The following is a 19,414-nucleotide window of genomic DNA, read 5'->3' on the forward strand; positions in this document are numbered from 1 at the left end:
ATAGTAATTTATTAGACTAATTACTGAAAATGTTTCCCAACCTCTGTCATGAAATTCAAATGTTCTGATGAATGATGGCTCACCAGTCAGACCCTTGTTTCCTTTTCTGTCTTATTTGTACATATCACACTTTAGCACTTATTGGTAAAGAGATAAAGAAAATGCAGACAGAGCAGAGACTGAATAGTGAGCTAGCATTAGGATAAATTATGGAGATCCTTGTAGCACCTTCCTCAGTATTTATTTACTTAACATCAATTTATTCTTCCTTTTGCCTTGGGGAGGATGGAGAAATTAAGACAATCAAAGTCCAAGTGATATCTCTCTGATGCAGCTCACAAATCTGCTTCCCTGACCTCCTTGAGCATATCTGCAATCCAAACAGAGCAGCTACAGAAAGAGACACAAGGCAACACTGTTTAACTAAACTGATTGAATGTCAAGAACAGTCATCACCCCACTTTGTCTTCAGTCCAGTCTCATTGCCCACTAGACAAAGAACTAATCAATCAAATCATATCCATTGAGTAACCGCCAGAATGTTCTTATTTCAAACGAGGTGAAACTTAGCTAGACTTAGCATCTCACCATGCAGCTACACAAAAGTAACTGGGGCATGTGCTTTTGATTAATACCTGTAGAAATAACGGGAAGCCTTTCTTAGCCAGATTTCCATTGCTGATAAACACCAATACCAAAAGCATCTTGGGGAGGAAAAGGTTTAGTTCATTATACACTTCAAGTTAACAGTTCATCACTGAAGGAGGCAAGGCATATAGGAAATAAAAAAAAGTCAGGAATTGAAGCAAACATCAATAAATGTTGCTTACTGACTTGCTTCTCATGCCATTTTATCTTACTTTCTTAAAGAACCCAGAACCAACTGTTCAGGGGTGGCACCATCCATATTTGAGCTGGGCACTCCTACATCAATTACTAAAGTAAGAAAATGCCCAACACTTTTCTCTAAAACAATATGATGGAAGCATTTTTCCTCAATTGAAGGTCCTTTTTACCAAATGCCCCTGACTTGTGTCAAGTTTGGAGAAAATCAACCAGCACATGGCCTTTAAACCAAAAGTAGAAAGTGAGAACATTGTAGCAACCCTGAATCCCTTTTCCTTGTGTATGGCAGAAACACCTGTACCATAAGAGTACAGAAAGGCATCTCACTACCACAACCACCTCAAGGCACACTCAGCCCTTAGTAGGTAAATAGTAGTCCAAACTAAAAACTAAATAAAAGTAATGAAAGTATTGTTATAGAACATTGAGACATTTCTCAGAAAACAGAGGATGCAGGTTGGAAACTTAGAACATTTGCCTAGTGCATGCAAGGCCTTGTGCTCTATTCCCAGGCCTGGGAAAAATAAAGTGGAGGATATATGTTTGAATAAGTGTGAATATGTGCAAGACATACAATTGAAGCTCATACGTAAATATACATATATTGCTCCATTTTAGAATTTTTAATCACTGCCATATTGGAATACTTCCTGTGAAGTAGACAAAATAAATTTAAAGGCAGCCTTAACATTTCTATGGGATCTCTTATTGAAAGGCAGAAAGATGGTGAAAGAGAGTTTAAGGGCTCTGAGTACATACAATGGGCTCTCCTGCCACTCACTCACTCACTCACTCACTTGCTCGCTCACTCACTCACTCACTCGCTCGCTCACTCACTCGCTCACTCACTCGCTCGCTCACTCACTCGCTCACTCACTCGCTCGCTCACTCGCTCGCTCACTCACTCACTCGCTCACTCACTCACTCGCTCGCTCGCTCACTCACTCACTCACACATATCCATTGGTGATGCCTTAGTGAGGAGCCAGAATCATGTCATCTTCTAGAGGCAAAGGAAAGCCACAATAGCTACTTTTCTGAATGATGTGATGAAATGCTGGTTAAGGAAGCGATGGTTTACTCTAGCTTACAGATAAGGGACAGTCCATTTTGGTTAGAAACGTGCCACAGGGAGCATGAGAACACATAGGATGGTGTTTTGATTCCTGTTCTCACTTTCTTTTATTCCAACTCTACATTCCATCCCCCTGATCGTGGTTTGAGTTTCTTTTTAACATCAGGCTGTAGTACCAACAACAAAAACTCAGAGACAGATATTGGGGTTAAAGTTAAAGACAAGAAAAGCAAAGTGGTCAAGCCACCAAAGAGCTCTTACCTCTACAAAGGCTGGGGAGATCCTGACCTCAACATGGTTGAAGACTAATTGCCCTGAGACTGAATACTGAATGCTGCATGAGACCCTGGGATCCTTCTTATATACTTCTCTAGTGCTGGAGGTAAAGGCACGAGCTCTGCTTCTCTGTGATTCACTCTCATGTAGCCATGGGTGTCCTTGAACTCACAGAGATCCATCTGTCTCTGTCTCCTGAGTCCTGGGGTTAAAGTGTGTGCCACCACTGCCCAGCTTCTATGGCTCTCTCCTGTGGCTGGCTTTGCATTCCAATCTTCAGTGACTTCACGAGATCATAAGATATATATATATCACTATATACCAGGCCAGGTTATTGCAATCAGCTTCTCACTTATGTCTACCTGTGTAAGTAATCCATATAGTTATAAAGCTGTAGAATAATACAGTATTACAGCTGCTCAAATACTCTCACACTGGATTTCCCCAAAGGAAGGAAATCCAATGACCTTATTCAGCAGCCAGCTATTAGCAAAGGTAAACCCGATGAAATTAGGCTCCTCTCTCTCCCTCCATCATTCCCCCATCTCTTTTTCCTTTGTGAATTCCAAACACCTCATCCCATGAATCCTAATCCTGACAGTAATCTTAGTCTGATTTCCTTGTAAATAATAATTAGCTTTAGAAAAATATAGTTATTTCCCATTGTGTCTTGAGGGTGAACTGCTGCACAGACTCTCATGATTGAGCACTGGATATCCACCTCATGGCGTTATTTAGGAAAGGTGCTACTTAGAACCTTTAGGAGGTGAAGTCATCCAGGAAGAACTGTGTGGTTGGGAAGCTTGAGAATTTAGAGCACAGTTCTACTTCTTGTTTTCTCTTCCTGCTTCTTGATGGCAGGTACAATGCAACCATCAGCTTTCTACACCTGCTGCCATGCCTTGCCACCACACGGGACTGAATCCCTTCAAACTATGTTGGAAGAAACCACCCCTTCTTTTACTTGACTCTTGTCAGGTACACTTGTCCCAGCAATGAGAAGGTAGGTGTCATACCTTCCTTTTCTACCTTAGTCCCTGGTAAATTCTTTGTATTCTTACAAGTTTTTTACATAGCTATTTTCTTCCCCCAAATTCTTTCCATTATAATGCTAAATCGGATAACACTGCCTTTTTGGTTAAATTCTTCATCTTCAGATTGAATGGCCTTTGAATAACTGTTAGATACCTTGCCAAGTCAGGTTTTAATGTAAGAGCTGCCACCTTCTCCCGATGAGAATGCTCCCTATTTAAGAAGGAGATGACACTTTCCTCACTTATATGCTAATTAAAGGCTCCAGTTCTAATATATAACAACCAATGAAGGGAAGAGAGTTCATTTTACTTTTGAATTTTATTCCACTCAAGCAGCTTGGCTGAAATCGAAGCCCTCATGTGAAACACTTAAAATGACAATAGGTCAAGAACATCAAGGACACTCTCCAAGCTCTTCATCCACTTCGCACAGGTAAGACCATTCTGAAGAGAGTAAATAGCATATCATTCCCGCTGGCCAGCAAGATGAAAAGAACTGATAACACTGCCCCGAATCTCTAAAGAAAAGCAGATATGACCACAAACAAAAGTCTCTAGAAGTTGAAATATATTTGTTAAGATGAAGCTCATAAATGCTATATATGTATATATATATATATTTTTTATTTTGAAGTTAAATTTAAATTAGAAACAAGGTTGCTTCACATGTCAATTCCAGGTCCCTCTCCATTTCCCTCCCCTCCTCCTGTGCCCTCCCACCAACCCCCCCAATATCCCCTTATAAATTAATTTATAAGTTGCTACCAAAATGACAAGTGGATGACAACTGTTTATTAAAACAATGTGATTTTTCTGAAAAGGATTTCTTATTGTTTGGAAAATTATCCTAGTATAGCCTTATAATAAGAATTATACGGCAGTGACAAAATCTGAGTTACATGGAGATCATAATGGTATATATAAATTAATTTTTAACTTTATTTTTGATACATTCTGTATGCTTTATCAACTTGACTGTATATGCATGAAGAGAATAAGCCTTATAATATGTAACACACATGAAACAATCACAAAATATGAAAAACTAAGAAATCACCTTATTAAACAAGAGAATAATATCAGGCAGTGAGATAGCTCATCAGATAAAGGCACTTATTACCAAGCATGATGGCCTAAGTCCCATCCCTAGAACTCATAAGTTGGAAAGAGACAATGAAGTTTTAAACATTGCCCTCTGAGCTGGGCAGTGGTTGTGCATGCCTTTAATCCCAGCACTCAGAGGCAGAGGCAGGCGGATCTCTGTGAGTTCGTGACCAGCCTGGTCTACAAGAGCTAGTTCCAGGACAACCTCCAAAGCCATAGAGAAACCCTGTCTTGAAGAAAAAAAAACATTTCCCTATGAATGCACAGAGAGAGAGAGAGAGAGAGAGAGAGAGAGAGAGAGAGAGAGAGAGAGAGAGAGGGAGGGAGGGAGGGAGGGAGGGAGGGAGGGAGGGAGGGAGAATGCACGTTATTATACATAACACACACACAATATCTGCAAGAACTACAGTAAAATGAAAATACTGGACATTAAAGTCAAAACAGAAATAAGGTTCTACTCAAAATCAAATAAAAAGAATCATAATATTCTACTCAAAATCAAATAAAAAGAATCATAATATAAACCTGATGAGGAGGAAAATCACCAAACAGAGGTGCTTGATGCTTCCCTACCTAAGGGTATGACTAATCAAGATGCTATAATCAAGAAATGAAACCTAACACAGGAGATAAGTCTTATAGCTTTCAGAAAAACAATGAAACCACTTTACAAGAGTAAAGTGCTGGAATAGACACAGCCATTGTGAAAAGCTGCTGTGGAGATGGGAGGGCATAATCAAACCTGCTGTGCAACCACGAGATCTAATAATGTTTAGCAAACAGCCCTGTAACCCCCACATCAGGCTCCCTGAATTCTGTTATTACAACATTTCACACAGAGAATTCATCACTTAACACTTAACTTAGATTCAAGTACAGAAGACCTAGTGATGTGATGTCTTTAATTTCTTCATAATATTACCTTTATTCTGCAGCATAACACAGTCTACAAAAGCAGGTTGACAGTACAGATCTAAACAGGGTCCTAGCACACAGTGTGCTCTCACATGATGAGTGTTAGCTGACATAGTAAATTCCCACAAAGTTTGAAGAACACTTGTTTGCAAGAGTGCCAGTTCACTAGAGTTAATTCCCCTTGAACAAGGCAAAATAGTGTCCTCCAGCCCACGCAGGCAAGACAGAAAATCTCCATCACCATCACAAGGGAGACCTCCTATTTTTGTGAGTCGAGTGTGTAGGTATATGAAGGACAGGGATAGAACTGAATGTCTACAGATACTTAAAAGGACAGGCCATCCATGTTCTTACAAAATATGTGATTGCTAAATATGCTGAAGGCTGAAAAAGGAGAACAAGGAAAGATACATTACATGGGTATGTCTCCAGGTAGACTCAGAGGCATTCCTCTGAGGGCAATTAAAGTCCTTCAGAGAAAATGGAGCATGTCCATGCAGTCTATATATGGACTGGGAACTAGGGAAGTATCTAAATGCTACCATCTTAATAAGAACTGTTGGCAGAGTGATAATGGGTCCCACTCTAGTCCTACTCTTTCTCTTACTAGAAGTAACCCCACTAAGGGCCCATTACTAATCCTGCTTCTCATTTCATTTTTTTCTCAACACAAATACATCAAGTAAAGGGGGGCAAATGGGTATGAAATGCAATCCTAAGCTACTTTCACCAAGATAGCAGCCATGGCCATTAATTAGTCCGATAACATTTTCCAGAGCAAGGAAAAAACAGGGCTTTCCTACATAATAGAACAGGGAGTGGAGGGTGTCTTTTACCTGATTCACAAAATATCTTAAATAAGTTAAAGCCAACTCAGATTATTGCTTGATAATGTCTGAGTTATCAATCCTTCTAGGGACACATGTCAAGAGTTTATCTGTATCACATTGTCTTTCACTCACTACCTCTGTACAGGCAGGATCAGATGGATGAGGGACCACTCAAGACAGGTATTATAATTTCCTTTATAATACTATAAAAGACATTTAAGGCAAACTACTTCTGGGAAAACATAATCAAGAAGCAAGTATAATTATCATTAAACTTCATGATCCCATAATTATCAAAAGTTTAGTAATGAAACTATCCCAAGCCTGCCACACAGAGTTCCTGTAGAGAAGAAAGGCAGTGTAGAAGGGCCAAATGTCTGTCTTTCCTCCCAAATTTTCTTATTCTTTTATGTACCTGGTGATGTCACTCTTCTCTGCCACCAGAGACCATTATCACTGTGAGAGTCAGTTATTTTCATAAAAAGAAGTAGTTGAATATGCACTGTCCTCTGAAGGCACTTTAGGGTCTTGATGTGTCTAAACACACTTCTTTTGCGATCATGGCAGGAAAAGATACCATTTGTAAGCCAAAGATAAATGATTTCCTGAGTGAATTTTCAAATGTTGTAGCAAAGAAGTTCAAATCTTTATTGCAGAACAGCATTCAATCTTAACTTGTGTTTTGACCTCAAATAATTCCAATAGGTAAATTACTACAATCTGTACTAATTATTTAATAGCACATAAAACTTTGCATACTTTTAAGATGTGGTGTGATAACTTGACACATACATTCTATGAGTAATGATCAAACTAGAGCAATTAGCATTTCTACGTCTTTGAATATTTAGAGTGTTCCAACTTTTCAAATTCTGGGTAAGCTATAGATACCCTACTGTTCTAGAAAACACCACTAACCTACACTTCAGACACACCAGTGGTCACTATCCTAATCTATGCTCTGAAAGCCCTTACCTTACCTTCCTTGGGAGAACAAGAAGTCATAAAATCTCTCTTTCTGTGCCTGACGTATTTCTCTTAATTCCATGTCTTCCAGTTCCATTTATGTTGCTTAAAATTGCAAGATTTTTTGTTTTATTATTAATTAGATATGTGCTTTGAAAATTTCATAATGTATATGATACCTACTCATTACTCTCCTCCCCCGTTCTCTTTTCTTCCCACCCGATATACTACACTCAACAATTATTCTAATGGTGGAAAAATATTCCTTTATGTGTATAACCACAAATGTCACATTTTCTTCAACCATTCTCCCACACATGGACATCTTGGTTTATGCCATACATTTTCCGTGGTGCCTTTGCTGCCTTACATATGGGACTGCAGATTTCCATTTCTACTTCCTAGGATCGTGATGGTTGGTTTTAACTGTCAGCTTGACACAACCTACAATCACTTGGCAAGAGATTCTCAACAGGGGTTTTCTAGACCAGATTGCTTGGTGAGTATGTCTGTGGCGATTGTTGTGACTGTATTAATTGATAGAAAAAGACACAGGCCAGTATGGATGGCACCATCTCCTAGGCAGGGGAGCCTAGGTGATGCAAGAGCTGAGCAATATGCATGAGCACATTAGCTCATTTGTCTTTCCTATTGTATGTGGATGTGACATGACAAGTTGCTTCAAGTTCCTGCCATCTTGATACACACAATAATGGACTAGAGTCTGGAATTCTGAACTAAAATAAGTCCTTTAGGCCCTAAGCTCCTTTGTCAGGGTTTTTGTCCAGAAACTTACAATGAACCTAGGGTATGATGTATGTTCACTAATGGAATACTCGATCATACCACAGTATGGTGCTATTAATAGTTTGCATGATGACACTCTGATGTTCCTTACATCTTTCCACCTAGAAAACTCCTATTTATTTTTTATGTGTTACTAATTTTCAGTAGCTTAAAACTTCATTCCCTATGTGAACTATGGGCATAATCATTTCTCAATTCATCTGCATTTACAGAGCATTTAAAAATATTTTACAGAGTTACTTTTTGATTCCGATCTATTTACCTCTCAGTCTCCCGGCTGCATAGCTCTTTGTAAACAGTACATCACATTTCAAGCTTCATTACGCTGCTAGCTAGATGATTGAGAAATCTGTACTGCAATGAAGTATAAGACATGTACTATGCAATGTTATACTTTTTCATTTACATTTTGAAGATATTATTGTTTCTTAGGGATTCCTAGGTAAACAACCAACAGCATAATGTAAAGGAATTAGAAGACACTGTCTCTGAAAAATCTGCTTATGTCATTGTGGACAGTTTCTTTATCTCATAATTCAGCAACAAAGCTTCTTACCTTTGGCACTATGGATATTGTGGTACAGGGTGGAGTACAGGGATTGTCCAGCATAACCTGGGGGTTCTGGGCAGCATCCTTGGTCCTTGGAAGCCAGTAGTGTACATACATGTATGGGGCCAAACCAAATCTCCACAATAATCCGTGCCTCACGTGGTAAGGTGCTTCTGATAGCCCTAGACTGATGGGGCTAGGGAGATGGATCAATGCTTAAACACCTTGCCACAAAAGCATGAGTATCTGAGTTCAGGCAATGATAGAAAAGCCTGGTGTGCTATCATATGCCTGAATCCCAATGCTGGGAAAGCAGAGACAAGTGGGTTCTTGAGGCTTTTTGAATCAATAGCCTAGATGAATCAGTAGGCCTCAGCTTCAATGAGAAAACATGTCTCAAAAAATTAAGTGAGGATTGATTAAGGAAGATAGTTAATGTTGAACACTGGCATACACACACACACTGACATGCACTAGTCTCTATGTAAACATACCTTCACACATAAAAATAATGAGGGTTCAGGTAGGAGGCTTATAGCAGGTGGGTTGAGTCTGAGGGCCAATGAATCAGTTCATACATGCATCATTTTTCTCATGGCTCCTTATTTTTTAAAAAAAATGTTCTTCCCAAAAGTTTTCTCTCAAAAATCTCTCTTCAAGATTTCTCCTTAAAAGTTATCTCTAATGTGGCAAGAAACAATATTAACTAAAAAAAAATCAGTAGCCCTCCTATAAACAAATGATAAAGGGGCTAAGAAAGAAATCAGAGAAACATAGCCCTTTACAATAGCCACAATTATAAAATATCTTGGTGTAACACTAACCAAACTAGTGAAAGAGCTGTATGACAAGAACTTTAAGTCCCCAAAGAAAGAAATTGAAGAGGATATCAGAAAATGAAAGATCTCCAATGCTGTTTGATAGGTAGAATCAGCATAATAAAAATCACAACCCTACTAAAAGCAATCTAAAAAGTCAATAAAATTCCCATTAATATCCCAAAAAATTCTTCACAAACCATGAAAGAACAATACTCAAATTCCCATGGGAAAAAAACAAATAACTAAAATAATCCTGTACAATAAAGGAACTTCTGGAGGCATCACCATCCCTGACTTAAAAATCTACTATAGAGTTATAGTAATAAAAACAGCTTGGTATTGGCTAAAGCAGACAGGTGGATCAATGGAATCAAATCAAAGACCCCGATATCAATCCACACACTATGAACATCTGATTCTTGACAAAGAAGCCAAAATGGTACAGCGGAAAAAGGAAATATCCTTAACAAATTGTGCTGGCATAGCCGGATGATGACATGTATAAGATTGCAAATAGATCCTATCTATCACCATGCACAAAATTCAAATCCAAGTGGATCAAGGACCTCAACATAAATCCAGGTACACTGAATCTGATATAAGAGAAAGTGAGAAGTAGCCTAGAACACATTGGCACAGGATACCACTTTCTAAATATAACACCGGTAGCACAGACACTGAAAGCAGCCATCAATAAAAGGGACCTCCTGAAAATGAAAAACTTCTGTAAGGCAAAGGACACTGTCAGTAAGACAAAATGACAGCCTACAAAATGGGAAAAGATCTTCACAAATCTCACATCTGACAGAGGACTGATATCTCAAATTTATCAAGAAATTAAACAAAAAAATACAAAATAACCCCCCAAAAATGGGGAGCAGAGAGTTCTCACCACAAGAATCTCAAATGGCTGAAAGACATTTAAGGAAGTGCTCGACATCATTAATCATCATGGAAATGCAAATCAAAATGACTCTGAGATATCATGTTACACCTATCAGAATGGCTAAGGTCAAAAATACTGAGGACAGCTTATGTTGGAGAGCATGTAGAATCAGAGGAACACTCATCTACTGTTGGTAGGAGTGCAATCTTGTACAGCCATATTGGATACCAGTATGGTGTTATCTAAAATAATTTGCATATCTACCTCCGGACCCAGTGATACCACTCTTGGGCATTTACCCAAAGGAAGTTCAATCATACAAGGAAATTTCCTCAATTAATGTTCATGGCAGCAGTATTCATAATAGTCAGAACATGGAAACAACCTAGATGCTCCTCAAACAAAGAATGGATAAGGAAAATGTGGTACATTTAGACAATGGAGTACTACTCAGCTGTGAAAAATGATGACCACATGAAATTTTCTGGCAAATGGAAGGAACTAGAACACTAGACCACTTTCTGAGTGAGGTAAACCAGACTCAGAAAGACAAAAACTGTATATATTCACTCATAAGTGTATATTAGTTGTAAATCAAAGGTTAACCAAACAATTCACAGATCCAGAGAAACTAGGTAAAAAGGAGAACCCTAAGAGGGACACATGGATTACCCTGGGAAGGGAAATTAGATGAGATCCAAACTACAGTAGGGAGTGGTAAGAGGGAGGGAAGGGGATAAGAACAGGAGGGAACAAGATGTTCAAGATGGGGAATGGTTCAGTGGAAGAACGAAATAGATGGCTTAATAGAGAGATCCACTATGGGCTTAGAAATTTGGTGCTACGGTAACTCCCAAGAATTCATCAGGAGGGGCACAGTTAAGACTCCTAGCAATAGTAGAGAAAATGGCTGAACTGGCTTACTCCTGTAATCAGATTGATGAATACCCCAATTACCACATAGAGCCCTCATGCAGTACTTATTGGAACCAGGTGCAGAGATCCAGAACTAAGAGCCAGTCTGAGTTCCATAAATTGACTCAAAGAGAGGGAGGAGGGAATATATGAGCAGGAGAAATCAACATCATGGTGAAGAAATCTGCAGAGACAACTGAACCAATCTTATGGAAACTCAAGAACTCTACATGTTACAACTGTGGAGACACCAGGGGACCATACTATGCCCTTCATATGTGGGAGACAATTGTAAAGCTTGGAATAGCTGAGAGGCCCCTGGCAGTAGGACCACAATTCAAATCTGGTACATGAGCTAGCTTGTTGGAGCCCACTCCCCATGGTGGGATGCGAAGTTCAACCTTAAAGCATGGGAGAGGGACCTGGGCCTGTCACAACCTATGTGCCAGACTATGTTGACTCCTCATGGGAGCCCTTACCTATGAAGAAGAGTGGACTGGGGCTAGGCTGAGGGGAGATGAAGGAGTTGAAAGGGGCGAGGGGATGGAAGTATGAGTAGGAGTGAGAACTGTGGTTGGAATGTAAAGTAAAATAAAAAAAAGTGGGAAAAACTGAAAGTTGAAAACAAAATTCTCTCTAATAATTTCCCCTCTAAAAGCTCTCTTAAACTTCTGTTTCAAGTTCTCCTCAAAAATTCTCCTCCTTGAAGGTTCTTTTCTTAAAATTCTCTAAAAGTTCCTTCCAAAAATTCTCTACAAGTTCCTTTTCCTCTCACAAGGTTTCTAGTCTATATACCCACACAGATACAATTAGCAAGTCTCTGACAGTAGGGCATGCATATCTCTCAGAGCCAGGACAGGAGATAAAATAGAAAAGAGGGGTGCCTCATGTCTCAGAGAGGAGACATGACTTGTAAAACATGCAGGCAAACTCTAGTCTCAGAAAGGACAAGCCTTGCAAAATATGCTGTTAACTGATTAAAGGGGACTTCTGAGTGCTAAATCAAAGAGAAAACTAAGGCTATGTATGGTGAGATAGGGAAGCTGCAGCTCTTATTGCTGACACCCTGGTGAGAAGGAATATCCTTTCTCTGGGGCCGTTTTGAGAACATAAAGAACCCAGTATATTTTCTACATTAGGAGTTAATTCTGGTGGGTTGATACCTGGAATATTAATTGCTACTTCTGTAATAAATGATAAAGGCTTCCAGCATAAAAATGTGTATACAAATGCATATACATGTGAGAACCAATGTTATATATATCTGAGGTTTTCCAAATTTTGGAATATTCAGATCCTTTTTTGTAATAAATTTCATCCATGGTATAAACACAGAAAAGGTTCAGTGATCTCCTTCAAGAGGAAAGAGATATACAGAAGCGTCCCTTATTTTTATGACTTTCTGATACTTCTAAAAAGAAATATGCCTGAAGTACACATGAGGTGCACTTTGTATTGTCTCTGAACAATTTAGGAATCAGTGCTGAGATTTGGAAAGACTAGTTAAAACTATGCATCAAAGTCAGTCATTGACCACATAACAACCACACACAGTGAAGACAAAATAGTTTTGTTTTCATCAAGGTAGGACATTTTCTGCCCCACTTATGATTAAATAGAAATTAAATGTGTTGCCACCAACATGAAGAAAATACTAACAATTCCTACACATTAAATCCAGAAGGCAAAATCCTTTTAACCAGCAGGCCCATGGACAAATAATGGCCCAGCAAGATGGCTTACAGAGGAAAGGCACTTGCTACAAAGCCTGATGATCTGAGTTCAATTCCCAACACCCATGTGGTAGAAGAGAATCAATTTCCACAAGAAGTCTTCTGACCTCCATGTTTGCATGGTGTCATGTATGCTTCCACACACATACTGAAACACATGCACACATGCATGTACACATCCACATCCACAAATACACATACAACACACAAGCAAATAGACCTAATTTTATAAAAACAACCACATAAATCAATAAATAACTTAATAAATGTATTTTTTTGTTTTTTCGAGACAGGGTTTCTCTGTATTGTTTTGGAGGCTGTCCTGGAACTCACTCTGTAGACCAGGCTGGCCTCGAACTCACAGAGATCCACCTGCCTCTGCCTCCAGAGTGCTGGGATTAAAGGCATGTGCCACCAACACCCGGCATGAATAAATGTCATTTTTAAAATAAGACATAAATGACAATCTAGCATCTTTAAAATTTACATTGACTTAATGATTACTTTTTAATCATACAACAAATGCTGGATTAATGCTTGTTACATGATATAACTTTTTTTCTCCTTTGGTGGGTGAGACAGGCTTTCTCTGTGTAATAGCCCTGGCAGTTCTGAAACTTGCTCTGTAGACCAGGCTGGCATCAAATTCATAGAGATCCACCTGGCTCTGATTCCCAAATCCTTGGATTAAAGGTGTGAGACACCACCACCAGGCAAAGTAAACCTTTTTTTTTCTTTTTTTACCAACTTCATATCAACTTTCTGTTATTAATCACCTTAATTAAAATGAGGTTTAAGTTTAAAATCATTTCTGAATTTAAAAGTATATTTACTAGTGTAAATAACAATGGAGTCATTAATAGATTTATACAGTGATGGTTAATATGTACTATTAAAATCTTGGAAGAAGCATCTTGGAAGGAGTTTCTATGAGTGATTGTCTATATTAGGTTGGCTTTTAGGTATATCAGTAGGAATTATCTAATTTAGGTAGGAAGACACCATCTACTGTAGGTGGCATCATTCTCTGGGCAAGAGATTCCGAACTAAGCGTGGAGAAAAGAGATGAGGGCAAGCATGGGTGCACTGAGTGTCTCCTCTTAACTCTTGACTGTGGATGTGATACAACTGCTGCTTCAAGTTCTTACTATGCTTATTTCTGCAAAATGTCTGACACCTGAAACTGTGAGGAACAATACGCCATTCCTCTTTTAAGGTGTTTCTTCAATATATTTTCTTTCACCACAACACGAAACTAAATGAAGACTGAAGTGTCCATTTACTTCTGCAGATATAAAAAATTACATGAAAAATGTTAATATTCCATTTAAAATTTTATTTTTACTTATTTGGACATTAAAATTTTAATCATTGATTTTTCTATGTAATCAAACATAAGAGGTTGTAATGCAAAGACCTTAAAATTGGTTGCCTAATATTTAAAAGTTGATTCCAAATTTAAAACCTTACCAGCATTAAAACTCAATAAAATATTCAGTTCAAAGTTACTACATGCTTAGTAATTCTGATGAACTAGAACTAAAATTAACATAACACAGCAGGCTTGGCAGATGCACCTAATCTGTAGTCAGCAGATAAAAAATTCTGCAAGGAGAGTTCGGTTTAAAATTCTCAGTGCAAAAGCAAAGAAAACAGTTAGTGTTCTGCCGAGGACCAAAGTAGATGAGCACCTGTGAAATGGAAAGCTTATCTTTGCAAAGGGAGGTATCATAACATGATATTAATGAGCAGAGGGAAAGATCTGAAAGATCTCTCTCCTTAACTGATTGCAATGACTTTATTGCAAAAATGAAACCGACTAATCACCAGTTAGAATCTACCATGCTACTGATAGCAAGAAATAGCATTTGAACCACTGCCTATCTGTGTTCTCAGCCAGTTGTTTGCTCCCTGGGCGAGCCAAGTTTCAAAATAGATAGGGGAATTAGAACTCACCCACCTGTCAAGTACCACAGAAAACAGCCTTTCTGTCACACTGCAGAAAGGATAAAAGTCCCCCACAGTGCTCTGACAAGCTCTCCATATTTCCCTTCTCAATGGAGGGTCTAGGTGTCCAAAGCCTATGTCCCTGCTTTTATTTCACAAGTGCTTCTCTTTAGTGGATTTGTTTCTGTAAAGGTACCTGCAAGTATTCCTGAAGAGTAGTATCAGAGACCTCTACATTATGTGTAAGTCTGGGGGACACCTAGGTGTATTCAGAGAAAGGGGAGAAAGGACTGGGTTTTTAAGAATTAACCACTTAGCATCACAATAGTGAGCCAGAGGAAATGGCTCCATTGATAAAGTACTTGCCACACAAGCCTGAGAACCTATGTTATCTCAATGCCTATATAAAACACAACAGTAGCAGCATGAATGTGTAACCCCGGTGCTGGGAGGCAGAGGCAGGAGGATGTCTGAGTCTTGTTAGCTACTTTCCCTCGCCTACTTGGAGTGTTGTAAGCCCCAGTGAGTGACAATCTTATAAAACAAGAGGAATAGTTCTTGAGGAGAGACACTGGAGTTTGACAATTGACCTTTATACACATACACAGACATATACAAACAAACAAGCACACACACACACACACAAACTTACATGCACAGGCAACTAAGAGCTAATCTGTAGAAAGCAGATAACAGTAATTGATTCCCACCCCCTTCCAAAAAGAAGCCTTTGATTTTCCTAAGTCCTACATTATGAAAGCATACTTACCCCCATAACACCAGTGGCAGTCTAATGAATCATAGAATGACTGTAGGGAAAAAAGATCTCCAGAGCTTTAAATCAAGAACACATGACAGAAGAACGTTAACAAAAGGTTCAGCAAAAACCTCTGATACATGAAGACTTTTCATTTCCCTCTTTTATTCTACAGAATACAAACTAATGTCTCTTAACATAAGGGACATTACTTTGGTTCTTCATGCTCCAATTGTATGTCAATATCTCAACTCCTACAACAGGTGTCAGCAAATAATTGGGTCAGATAGTAAAAGTGTTGCATGTCCCATATACCATGTGATTACTCCAAGTATTAGTTGTAGCCTGGAGAAAACCATAAACAGTACCAACACAAAAAGTATATGATCACATTCTGATAATACGGAATTGTTATCTGTATTATACTTTAACTGTATATTATACCACATAAAAGTGAAGGTTCGGTTCAGATCCACTGCACACATGTAAATGGTAGGCATGATTAGCACCCTGCTTACAGTCCCAGGGTTCAGGATTCAGAGATAGGATTCCCAGGAAAATGCTAGCAAGACTAGACTAATCCATAAGCTTTGGTTTCAAATGCTAGACCTTGCTTCAGTGTTTAAGGGAAAGATGGATTTAGCAACATACCTGATGTTAACGTCTGGCCTCCACATATGTATACACAAACATTCCTAGCAACATACCTGATGTTAACGTCTGGCCTCCACATATGTATACACAAACATTCCTATGTACACAAACTAGAGTGCCCACTCTTGTGAGCAGGTATGCCCACCAAAGGCATGCAATTTAGCCCGTTGGCAATGATATGTGAAATTTGAATCCTATAATTTGTATATGTCACAGAATATGAGTATGATCTTGGTTGTTGACTACATCTGAAAAAATTAAAATTCAAGCCACTGGGCATGTCTGTTAGGAATTTTCATGATCAGATAATTTTTGATGAGAAGACCTACCCAAAATCTTGTCCACAGTTCCTGGTGGCAGCCCACATAAAAGCATTTGGAAGAAGGAAGCCTTTGCTTTTCGCCTGCTTGCCCTTACTCTTGTTGGTAATTTCATCTATCCTGATGCTGAGGCATTCCTTTGTTTGTATTAGAACTAAGTTCTTTGGGATTCCAACATAGTGAAACTCAGCATCTCTCTAGGAATCCTTTAGAACACCAGTGACAGATTGAGACTGCTAAGATATCTGGCCTCATGGACTGAACAACTTCTAAATTCTCAACTCTTTCTCTCATGAGACAGCCATTGTTGGACTACCTCAACAAGAGCCTGTAAATCTGTATTACATATATGAATATATTATTTATGCATCCTATAGGATATATATACATATACAATATAAACATATTAATTCTCAGTTATGTTCCTTTATGGGACCATAATATAGTCATTTTTCTAGTTTTGAAATCATTTTAAAAATATGAAAATAGGAAGGGACACACAGAAAGAAACAAAGACCCAGTTCAAATTTGGTATGTGGTAGCTTTCCTATCTTTGCTCTAGAGCCCCCAAACCAAACAGTCAAGCCTGAAATTTGACGAAATAAAATATTTGAGTTTTGCAAATATGCTTCGATGGCTCCACAGTTCTCTCTAAAATTTAGGCTGATATTTATTTGTCTCTGTGGCAGTACAGGGCAATGAGATGTTTAAATGGTAATTAGATTCTGAACACTCCACTTTTATGATGACATGATAATTGTTTTCCAGCAACAAATTCACTGACTTACTCTATAATCTGTGTGATAGTTTGAAAAAAAAGGGTCTCCCAAGGGAGTGGCACTATTAGGAGGTATGACCTTGTTGGAGTAGGTGTGACCTTGTTGCAAGAAGTGTGTCACTATGGATATAGGTTCCAAGATCTCATATATGCTCACACCAAAACCCGTGAGACAGATCACTTCCTGTTGCCTGTACAAGATGTAGACTTTTCAGCTAACTCTCCAGTACCATGTCTGTCTGCACGATGCCATGTCCCACTCACCATGATGCCGATGGACTAAAATCTGAAATGCAAATAATCAAATTAAATTTTTTCCTTTATAAGAATTGCCATGGTCTGTCAATGTAATCCTCCATATAAACAAACTGAAAGGAAAAAAACTACATGATCATCTCATTAGATGCTAAACCCCCTTTGATAAAATCCAACACCCCTTCATGATAAAGATTTTAGAGATATCAGGGATACAAGGGACATACATAAACATAATAAAGACGATATATAGCAAGCCAACAGTCAATATAAAATTAAGTGGGGAAATCTCAAAGCAACTCCACTAAAATCTGGAACAAGAAAAGGCTATCCACTCTCTCCATACCTATTCAATATAGTACTCGAAGTTCTAGCTAGAGCAATAAGACAACAAAGGAGATCATGGGAATAAAAGTTGGAAAGGAAGGAGGAAAGTATTGCTATTAGCAGATATAAGGTAGTTTATATACGTGATCCCAAAAATTCTACTAAGGAACTCCTATACCTCATAAAAAATTTACTGATATGGCTAGATATATAAGATTATCAAAAAACCAGTAGTCATCTTATATACAAATGATATTAAAGGGAAGCAATACCCTTCACAGTAGCCACAAAAAATAAAAATTATCTTGAGGTAACTCTAACCAAGCAAGTAAAAGTCCTATATGATGAGACCTTTGAGTCGTTAAAGAAAGAAATTAGAGAAATCATAAGACAGAAAGATCCCCCATGCTCATGGATTGGTAGGATTAACATTGTAAAATGGTCATCCTACCAAAAGCCATCTACAATTTCAGTGCAACCCCCCATCAAAATTCCCACACATCTCTTTATAGATCTTAAAGGAACAATACCCAACTTCCTATGGAAATAAACATGATAACTAAAACAATCCTTTACAATAAAGGAACATCTGGAGGTATCTCCACCCCTGATTTCAAACCCTATTATAGAGCTATGGCAATAAAACCAGTATGGTATTGGTATGAAAACAGACACGAGGATCAATGGAATTGAAGACCCTGACATAAATCCAAACACCTAGTAATACCTGATATTTGACAAAGAAGCCAAATTTATATAATGGAAAACAGACACATCTTCAACAAATGCTGTTGACTGAAGCATGCAGACGACTGAAAATAAATTGATATCTATCACCATATATGAAACTCAAGTCTAAGTAGACCAAAGACCTCAACATAAATCCAGTTATATTGAACTTCATAGAGGAGAAAGTGGGAGGCATCCTTGAACGAATTGGTACAGGAGACCACTTCCTGAAAATAACACCAGTAGCACAGACACTAAGGTCAACAATTAATAAATGGGACTTCCTGAAACTGAAAAGCTTCTGTAAGTCCGAGGACTCCCAATAATACAAAATGACAGCCTACATAATGGGAAAATTCTTCACCAACCCCACATTTGACAGATGGCTGGCCTCCAAATATATAAAGAACTCAAGAAACTGGACATTAAAAAAAGATCGAATAACTCAATTAAAAAATGGGGAAGAGGTCTAAATACAGAAGGATCTCACCAGAAGGATCTCAAATAGACAGAAGACACAAAAAATTGTTCAACATCCTCAGCCATCAGGGAAATACAAGTCAAAATGATCCTGAGATTGCATCTTACACCTGTCAGAATGGCTAATATCAAAAACACAAGTAATAACTCATGCTGGAGAGAATGAGGAGCAAGGGGAATACTCCTCCATTGCTGGTGGTAGGGCAAACTTGTACAGCCATTTTGGAAATCAATATGGTGGTTCCTCAGAAAATTGAAAATGAATCTACATCAAGACCCTACTCAATCATACAACAAGGACACTTGCTGAACTATATTCATCTCAGTATTATTCGTAATAGCCAAAACCTGGGAACAACCTCCATGTCCCTCAACTGTAGAATGAATAAAGAAAATGTACCATATTTACA

At 38.4% G+C, this 19,414-nt stretch overlaps 1 protein-coding gene across 4 annotated transcripts in view; it reads right to left on the reverse strand.

Annotated features, from left to right (window-relative positions):
* Window positions 1-19,414, reverse strand: part of Ctnna2 (catenin alpha 2) — a 1,132,589-nt gene that overhangs the window by 910,909 nt on the left and 202,266 nt on the right. The window lies entirely within an intron of this gene.

Source organism: Mesocricetus auratus, unplaced genomic scaffold (genome assembly GCF_017639785.1).
Source record: "Mesocricetus auratus isolate SY011 unplaced genomic scaffold, BCM_Maur_2.0 Super-Scaffold_100676, whole genome shotgun sequence".
Classification (NCBI taxonomy): domain Eukaryota; kingdom Metazoa; phylum Chordata; class Mammalia; order Rodentia; family Cricetidae; genus Mesocricetus; species Mesocricetus auratus.